This window comes from Chionomys nivalis, chromosome 1 (genome assembly GCF_950005125.1).
Source record: "Chionomys nivalis chromosome 1, mChiNiv1.1, whole genome shotgun sequence".
Classification (NCBI taxonomy): domain Eukaryota; kingdom Metazoa; phylum Chordata; class Mammalia; order Rodentia; family Cricetidae; genus Chionomys; species Chionomys nivalis.
The window spans coordinates 194,800,303-194,809,426 of NC_080086.1; the positions used below are offsets into that span (position 1 = coordinate 194,800,303).

At 40.6% G+C, this 9,124-nt stretch overlaps 1 pseudogene; it reads left to right on the forward strand.

Annotated features, from left to right (window-relative positions):
• The first annotated feature begins 8,108 nt into the window (after positions 1–8,108).
• Positions 8,109–9,124, forward strand: LOC130864292 (glyceraldehyde-3-phosphate dehydrogenase-like; annotated as a pseudogene).

The window sequence follows — 9,124 nt, forward strand, 5'->3', positions numbered from 1 at the left end:
ACCTGGGTGCAGTGGTGCACCCTTGAAATCTTGGCTGTAGTGAGGTGCGAGGTGGAAATAAGTTGATCTCTGTATACTCACTGCCCAGTTAGTCAAAGCCTAAAGTCTAATTTTAAAAAGTGCAGTTAAATTAAAAAAAAAATCTGTCTCAAAGAGGAGAATAAAGGAAGGCACCGAGGAATGACAACGAAGATCATCCTCTGACCTCCACACATGTAAATGTACCCACCATCATTTCCACTAAACACCTACATGCCCTGATATACAAAAACACAAGTTTGTCACAAAATAGTTATAGCTATAAGTAAGTCACTATATACAGATATAGATGGAATTCCAGAAGCCCTTAGTTCACTTAAAATGAAAATTTGTATTTTCCCCTTTGATTTTTCTCTTCACAGGTGGGTGGAGGAAGATTCAGTAAAATTATTAGTCAAGGATCCTCCAGTTCTACTCGCTGACACAGTTATCTGCCACTGTTGAGCCAATGGAGTCTAAGGAAAATTACACTTCCGATAACTGGAATATTGTCCTAGTCCACAGAAGAAGGGCGAAGAGTGAAGAAATGTCCCTGAAGGGGAGCACTGCCAAGCTACCACAGTTCCCACCCCTTGAGCTGTTGGAAGCTGTACTTCTCCCATGAACCTCTACTAGGCATGAAACATTGCTGCGTTTCACCCTCATGACAATCTTTATTATATTCAGTTAACGATGCTGTGAGTGACAAAAGAGAAGCTCTGGAAATGAAAAAGATTCCCAGTAGCACTTACAGCTGAGCACGAGTCATAAGATTTATAAAAAGACAGCCAGGAAGTGGTGGCGCACGCCTTTAATCCCAGCACTCGGGAGGCAGAGGCAAGCGGACATCTGTGAGTTCGAGACCAGCCTGCTCCACAAGAGCTAACTCCAGGACAGGCTCCAAAGCTACACAGAGAAATTCTGCCTCGAAAAACAAAACAAACAAACAAAAAAGATTTTGAAAAAGGCAATGAGCAAACCATTTAACCATTTGCCCTATCTATGTCTCACCCAGGTCTAAGATGTCAATGAGAAGACATTACTTTTGTACAATATTTTAGAAAATATGTGAAGCTCAATATTTAAGGTTTTTTTCTAGGTCATCATTGCATTGTGTTATTTTTTGAGTAAGAGCTAGAAGCTAAATGTTTGGAGCTGGCAAAATGGTTCAGCAAGTAAACAATCATCCCATGGAGCTTGTTAAATGTAAGTTTGATCCCTGGGACCCACATGGTAAAAAGAGAGAACCAAGTCCTTCAGGTTGTCCTCTGACCTCCAGGTACACACCACGGCATTCACATATAATAAATAAATACATAAATACCAAAAAATCTTTGGGATATTTTGTAAGTAGAGTATTTTTTCTTCTAACCAATTAATTATATTCTATTAAGACAAAATGTTTAAATAATTTCACAGTACCTATATACCAATGTTTTGACAAAGCCTAAAATTGATTCTCACTGATTGCCATGAAAATCGTAATTGAAAACAAGGAAGATGGGCCTCCCAAATGAAAAGTAATTTTGCCATGTCTACCCTTTCAGGACAGTGCTCCATTACTACAAACCTTTATATCCTACTTTCTTAGGTTTACAGTGCTGAAGGAAGTTAAGACAAGTACAGCTTTTTCAGCTCCTATAACACTGCCTAGGTCAACCCTTCTCATCATCTTACTTGGTTAAAAAAAGAACAGTAAGTGTCACTGCATCCAAGAAACATTGGGCAGGCTAGTTAATAGCTACAAAATGCTTGTAAAAGTGAAATGCTATATCTGTACATGCTAACTTTTTACAATAATCACATTAATGCCCTATTCACTTCACTGGGAATTGGATAGCAGCATCAGAATGTAAAGACATGTACCATGCAGAAGTCAGGTGAGATGATCTAATGATGCTGAGAAGAATGCTGTCAGTGCAAGTCTATAAAGATCGTGTAACACTGTCAAAACTGAAAGCAAATTATGGCACTGTAAGTTCTACCATCATTAAAAGATGTTAGAAGGAGAGGGTTTCACCATCTAGGGCAATGTCTGTTATGACAGATATGCTCAGGAAGTTTGGAAGACAAACTGGCATTCCTCATTTGGTTTTCTTTATCCAAAGGGTTTTTTTATGAAAACTCTCTGCTCATTTTCTTCACGAACATCATCATCCCAGAATAGGACAGTGATTCTCAACAGCAATTTGTGTTTGAAATGTTCATTGTTCCTTGGGTATGTGGTCCAATGTTAATTGCACCAGATAATCATTTCTTTTTCAGGAACAGAGAGTACATTTTAAAAGTTTTGTGAAAGATGATAGTCCTCAATGTTTCACTTTTTGGAGGAACCTTGGGGGGATAAGAGAGCTCTGTTGTAGAGGCTACACTTCACAGAAGAGACGTCTTTTCTCCATCCCAGGAGAAGCATTCACCCTCTCTCAACATATAGTAGATTTCAAAAAATTCTTAGAATGGTTCAATCTGAAAAGAAATGAAGCTTCTCAGTATAATATTGAGCTTCTCAGTATAATATTGAGCACTTTGGGTTTCAAGTCTCCAAGGTTTTCTATTATATAAAGAATTGGTACTAAGCATTTTTTAAAACTATGAAGGCATTTCTGCCAAGAATATTAGATAATAAGCCTAGGAAGTAAGGGAAATATACTCAGCTTTATGAAAAACTAGATGAAGGCTGGACTGTGTGCTGCTCAGCGGTTCCACCTCTGTGTCTGAAAGTGGAAGTTCCATCACTAACCTGAACACATGGCTGGTGTAGGAGGGTCATCTGTCTATGTGTTACTTTCATTGGCTAATAAAGAAACTGCCATGGCCTTTTGATGGGCCAGCCCTTAGGTCGATGGAGTAGACAGAACAAAATTCTGGGAGAAAGAATGCAGAGTCAGGCAGACACCATGATTCCCCGGCATGAGACAGATGTAGGTTAGGATCTTTCTCGGTACACAGATTATTAGAAATGGGTTAATCAAGATGTGAGAATTAGCCAATAAGAGTCTAGAACTAATGGGCCAGGCAGTGTTTAAATGAATACAGTTTCTGTGTTATTATTTCTATGGCTAAGCTTGCCATGCAGGAGCCAGGCTGGACAAAAAGCAGGCCTGCTCGCCTCATCACTACACATGGCTATGTAATAATGGTGCTGGCTGGATTTCAGCTCTCATTCTCCCTTCCTCAAGGCAAACATGCAGTGTGGAACCTGCACAATCACTGGGTAATAGTCTTAAACTTCTCTATTCTAATGGATAATGGGCTATGTAGCTTAGTCCTTCAGTATCTAAAAAAAATCTCTGCACTGCCAACCAGATAAATCTGTCATGTCATGTTACTAGTCAGAACTCTATGATATAGCCTCTTAAAGGACTTTTTTGGTTGGTTCCTTCATTGTTTAATTTTTGCATGTAAGAAACATACACAAAATCAATCTTTCCAGCTGACTTCTGTTGTCCAAGAGTGACCACAGTCATTTCTGTTTCTCTTCTAAAGGTGACCTGGTTTGGATGTTAAATTTTATTGTCACCCAACATATAACTTTGATTAGAAACAACAGAGAAATTGTATCAAGATGGTCTCTATATACATATGTGAGAAATGTATGTGAATGTCATGAGGAAGAGGCAAGAAGAAACAGAGCAGCTGTGAATCATCTTCCACCTCTCCTGTGGGTGCTGAGACAGTTCTTAGAGACTAGTTGTAATAATGGTTAACACCAACTACGAAGCTAAGACTTTCCCCTTTTAAATATGTTTTTAATTTTTAATTGACACTGTAATTGTGCATATTTGTGGGATAACAGGAGACGTTTCAATCCATGTATGTAATATGCAATTAGCTGATCAGGCTAATTGGCATATCCATCACCTCAGACATGTATCATTTCTTTATATTGAGATCATTCAAACCCTGTTAGCTATTTTTAAATTTGTGTTAATTGTTGTCTATCATAGTCACCCTAGTGTTCTACAGAGCACTGGAAATTTTCCCATCATCCCATTTGCACCCAGTACCCTGGCCATCATCTACCACTCTCACCTCGAACTTTCTCCTCCTCAAACTTTGGCATCCTTTAATGTGTTCTCTATCCGAGCATCTTCTCTCAGATCTCCCTTGCTCTGAATCTAATTCTCCAAAACTGTAGATACATAGAATAATATCAACTTTGTTTTGTCTTTTCTTTGAGACAGGACCTCTGTATACAGCCCTGGCTGTCATGGAATTTGCTCCATCTGGCCTCCTTGAACTCATTCTGTTCTGCCTACCTTTGTCTCCTGCGAGTGGATGCCAAAGTCCTGAGTTATCATGCTGGGAATAATTCAGTTTCTTAATTCAGTGGATGCTATCATCCAACACTTTCATCCTAAAGAAAGAAAGGAGCCTTACTGAAGGAAAATGAGACTGTTGCCATAAACAGTCATTGCCAGCCAAGGCAGAATCAATAGCGGTGTCTGAGACCACAAAGAAGAGGCAATGGAAGTGTTATTCTAGTGTCTAAGGCTAGACACCTGGATGTCAGAGGCTTCTCATGCAATCAGTTTACTTACCATGGACTCGTATTTAAGTGTCCTAGCCTCTCTGGCTCTCATTATCTATGACAATTTTGGGCTGGCTCTTATAAGCAGCAAACAAAACAATGTAGCAAAACAGACATATTAATGCTTAATTGTGATCATTTTTACATTAAAAAAGAGTAAGTTTTCTTCTCTGTGTGTGTGTGTTTGTGTGTGTGTGCATGCCTGCCTGCCTGCATCTGGAGTGCATCTGAGGCTACCCTAGGTGAGAGGAAACCTTACTACATGCATACTCTCCAACTGTGCTTCTCTCAGGACCACCCGTCTGTATCCCAACCACCTGGAGGATGTGAGATGATTTGTCATTCAGGCACATAGGACAAGACATACTTTTTAGGAACACATTGAGCTGCAAAAACCAGAGCTAGAGGTTACCCCAGCAGCCAAATGTCCAGCCTCCACAGTCATGGAGACGGGGTTGCAGGACTGTCAATAGGAAGAAAAGAGATTAGGCAGGCTGAACAAGGTAGAAGGCTCACCCAGAGCCAGGAATGCATTGTTTATAGGTCTAGTGAGAGGTAATGGGAGAGGTCTGCATTGTTCATACCAGTCCTCAAAGGCCACACTCTTTACCAACAGCACTGGCCGTGGCAATGCCACCACCGCACTGCCCAAGCCCACCAATAAATGGTATGGTGGGAGTGGCACTGTGGATTATGAGCCAATTCAAATTAATGAAAGGCAAATATATAAACACTGAGGACCACCTGCAACCGTTTAACATACTTCTCAAGGCCATTGTGAATGAAAATGTGATCATATGCAGAATCTCTGTGGGGAAAAGCATTGAAGTCTGTAGCAGCTTCAGAGCCATGCCAGGTGCTTCTCATAAGTCCAGGGACAAGACCGAGCCCAATCTGTAACAGAAAAAAAAATATAGAACATTTCTTCTAAAATGATATTTGGTGCAAAGTAGGAAATGAATGCCCCAGAAATCACATAGAAGTGAACCATGATGGGGCTAGAAAGGAAGAACACTTGTTGCTCCTGCAAAGGACGGGTTTGGTTCCCAGCACCCACATGGCAGCTCATAACCATCCAATACTCCAGTTCCAGAAGACCCAACACCCTCTTCTGACTCCAACAGGCACTAGGCACACACATGGTACACACACATACATACATGCAAACAAAACACTCACACATATCAAAATAAACAGATTTAGAGGTGCTCTTCGGAAAAACAGCTATCGCTTGTTAGGCTCCTCACTATTTACTCTCATGAGCAGAGGACTTGGTGATTCTGCTTTTTGCCTTTTTATTTCTCTTCTTACTCTTTCATTGTTCTTATAAACTGGGAAACTTCCAGGCGATTTTAATCATTAGGTATTCCCACTCTGACCCACATGTCAACTATATGCATAATTAACAGGTCACAAGAGCGGTTCGGTTATCTCTAAAATGTTCTCACTGTAACAAAGACACTCTCTGACTCATTTGCTTTTCTCAATAATAATAGAAAAATGTCCTAGGGGGTAGAGGGAAGGGTCAGTAGTCAAGAACACATACCGTCCTTGCAGAAGATCTGAATTCTGTTCCAGAACCTACATCAGGAACTTCCAAGTTAAACTCACGGGACCTGATGCCTTCTTCTGGACTCTGAGGGTACTGCATTCACATGCACAAATCCACAGAGGCACACTCATATACACAAAAATTTTGAAAAATTTAAAGTTGCAGCTCTCTTTAAATTAGGTGGAGTCTACTTGTTCATTTGCTAGCCACCCACCCAGACCGAAAATAATCACACAGACACAGTATAAATTACAACACTGTTTGGCCAATTAGCTCATGCATATTTCTAGCTAACTCTCACATCTTGGATTAACCCACTTCTACAGATGGTCCAACATCCATGACAGCTCCAGGACTGCTGGCTAAGATGAATCTACCACACAGAACACCTCATGAAAGACCTGATTAACAGTGCCCCCAACCAGCAGGAAGTAGTATAGAGAACAACACCCAAATTCCCCAAATGATTGTTTATAAATGTTTATAAATTCAGTATTCTCAGTGTTCTGTCTGAATGTATACCTTCAGGACAGAAGAGGGCACCAGATCACATTACAGATGGTTGTGAGCCACCATGTGGTTGCTGGGAATTGAACTCAAGACCTTTGAAAGAGCAGGCAGTGCTCTTAACCACTGAGCCATCTCTCCAGCCCCCACTCATTTAAAATGTAATATATAATTAATAAATACAGATTAATATATAGTCATCTATAATCTTGTAGGCATGTTAGTTATGTTTTTCAGACGTACAGAAATATATTTCAGATGGATAGTTATTTTTTAAACCTTTCAAAGATTTACAGAATATGGCAGAAAATGTTTTAAGAACTTAGGACTTTTCATGACAATGAGACACATCTGCTCCTGATAGCACCAATCTACTTCAAGAGGATGATGGGCATTGAACAGGCTCATTATGGAATTTAATAGCCACTTGGGCAAGAAACTGTTCTTGCCTGGACAGCTTGACGCTGTGCTGTGTGAACTAGACATGCAGAATCCACAAAAAAAAAAAAAGACTGCTGAAGTTGTCTAAAGAAAGTGAAACAGTCCTTCAGTGTTCCTGCTTCATGAAAGATTCTGCCAGACATTCTGCAGGACACAGAAGAAAGTGACCGACAAACTGCCAATATAGGCAGAGCTGTCTTTGAAATTTCCTGCTTTATGGAAAAGTCTGCCATACGCTGTGGGCCTGTAGGCTGAAGATGGATGCCCTAATATTACAGAAGAACTATGGGTGACTGTTCAGGCAGCGAGATGTCTGTTAATTTTAGAGTTTTGGAAGTTGCTTACAATGCACTTCTTGTTTGCTTAGGTAATATTATATATTTCTGGAGTCTGATGGAGTTGAAGAATAGATAGTTATAGTTAAAGTTTTCCTTACTTATGATAAAAGATAAATTAGATATAAAACTTAAGACTCACAAAGATAGGATAGATAATAAAGTATTTTCCTTAATTGGCCAAATGTAGGACTAAATATTTTAACTATAATTCTTGCTTGATAACTGTTTTGTTGCATTTAATCTTGCTTGTTAAAGTTAAAACCTTCCTTTTTATTTGAACAGAAAAGGGGAAATGGTGTGGGAAGTCTTTCTGTATATGTGTTGCTTTTATTGGTTAATGAATAAATCTGCTTTGGCCTATGGCAGGGTGGAATAGAGTAAGGTGGGAATTCTAAGCAGATAGAGGAAGAAAGAAGGTGGAGTCAGAGAGATGCCATATAGCCACTGAAGGAGACAGATGCCTGGGAACCTTACCAGTAAACCACAAGCCTCATGGTGATATATAGATTAATAGAAATGGGTTAATTAAAGATGTAAGAGTAGCTAGAAATACACATGAGCTAATTAGCCAAGCAGTGTTGTAATTAAATATAGTTTCTGTATGATTGTTTCAGGTATGGATGGCCAGAAAATGAAAAAGCGGCCTCTGCCTACACTCTGCTCCTTCCTGTTCCAGAGACAGTCACATCTTCTGCAGTGCTAGTCTTGTCCCTGAGACATGATGGCACAGGTCAGAGTGAATAGATTTGACCATATTGGCTGACTGGTTACTAGGTCTTTCTTCCTGGCAAAATTGATATTGTTGACATCAATGACCCGTCATTGACTTCAACTACATGGTCTATATGTTCCAATATGACTCTACCCATGGCAAATTCAACAGCACAATCAATGCTGAGAAAGGGGAGCCTTGTCATCAACAGGAAGACCATCAGCGTATTCCAGGACTGACATCCCACCAACATCAAATGGGGTGATATTGGTGCCCAGTATATTGTGGAGTCTACTGGTGTCTTCATGACCATCATCACCATGGAGAAAGTCACTTGAAGGGTGAAGCCAAAAGGGTCATCATCTCTGCCCTTTCTGCTGATATCCCCATGCTTGTGAGGCGTGTGAACCATGAGAAGTATGACAACCCACACAAGATTTCAGGAATGCTTCCTGTACATCAACTGCTTAGCTCTCCTGACCAAGATCATCCACGCCATCTTTGGCATTGTGGAAGGACTCATGACTATAATCCAGGTCATCACTGCCACCAAGAAGACTGTGGATGGCCTCTCTGGGAAGCTATGGTATAATGGCCATGGGACTGCTCAGAACATCATCCCTACACCCACTGATGCTGCCAAGGCTGTGGACAAGGTCATCCCAGAGTTTAAAGGGAAGCTCACTGACATGGCTTTCTGTGTTTTTAACCCCAATATGCCCATTGTTTATCTGACAAGTCGCCTGGAGAAAGCTTCCAAGTATGATGACAACAAGAAGGTGAAGCAACAGGTATCTGAGGGCCTGATAATGGGCATCCAGATTGCACTGAGGACCAAGTTGTCTCCTGCAAACTGAACAGTGACTCCCCCTCTTCATTTTTGATGCTGGACTGGCATTGCTCTCAATGACAACTCTGTAAACCTCCTTTCCTTGTATGACAATGAATACAGCTACAGCTACAGGGGGGTGGACCTCATGGCCTACATGGACTCCAAAGAGCCACCCAACCCATTGAGGACATAA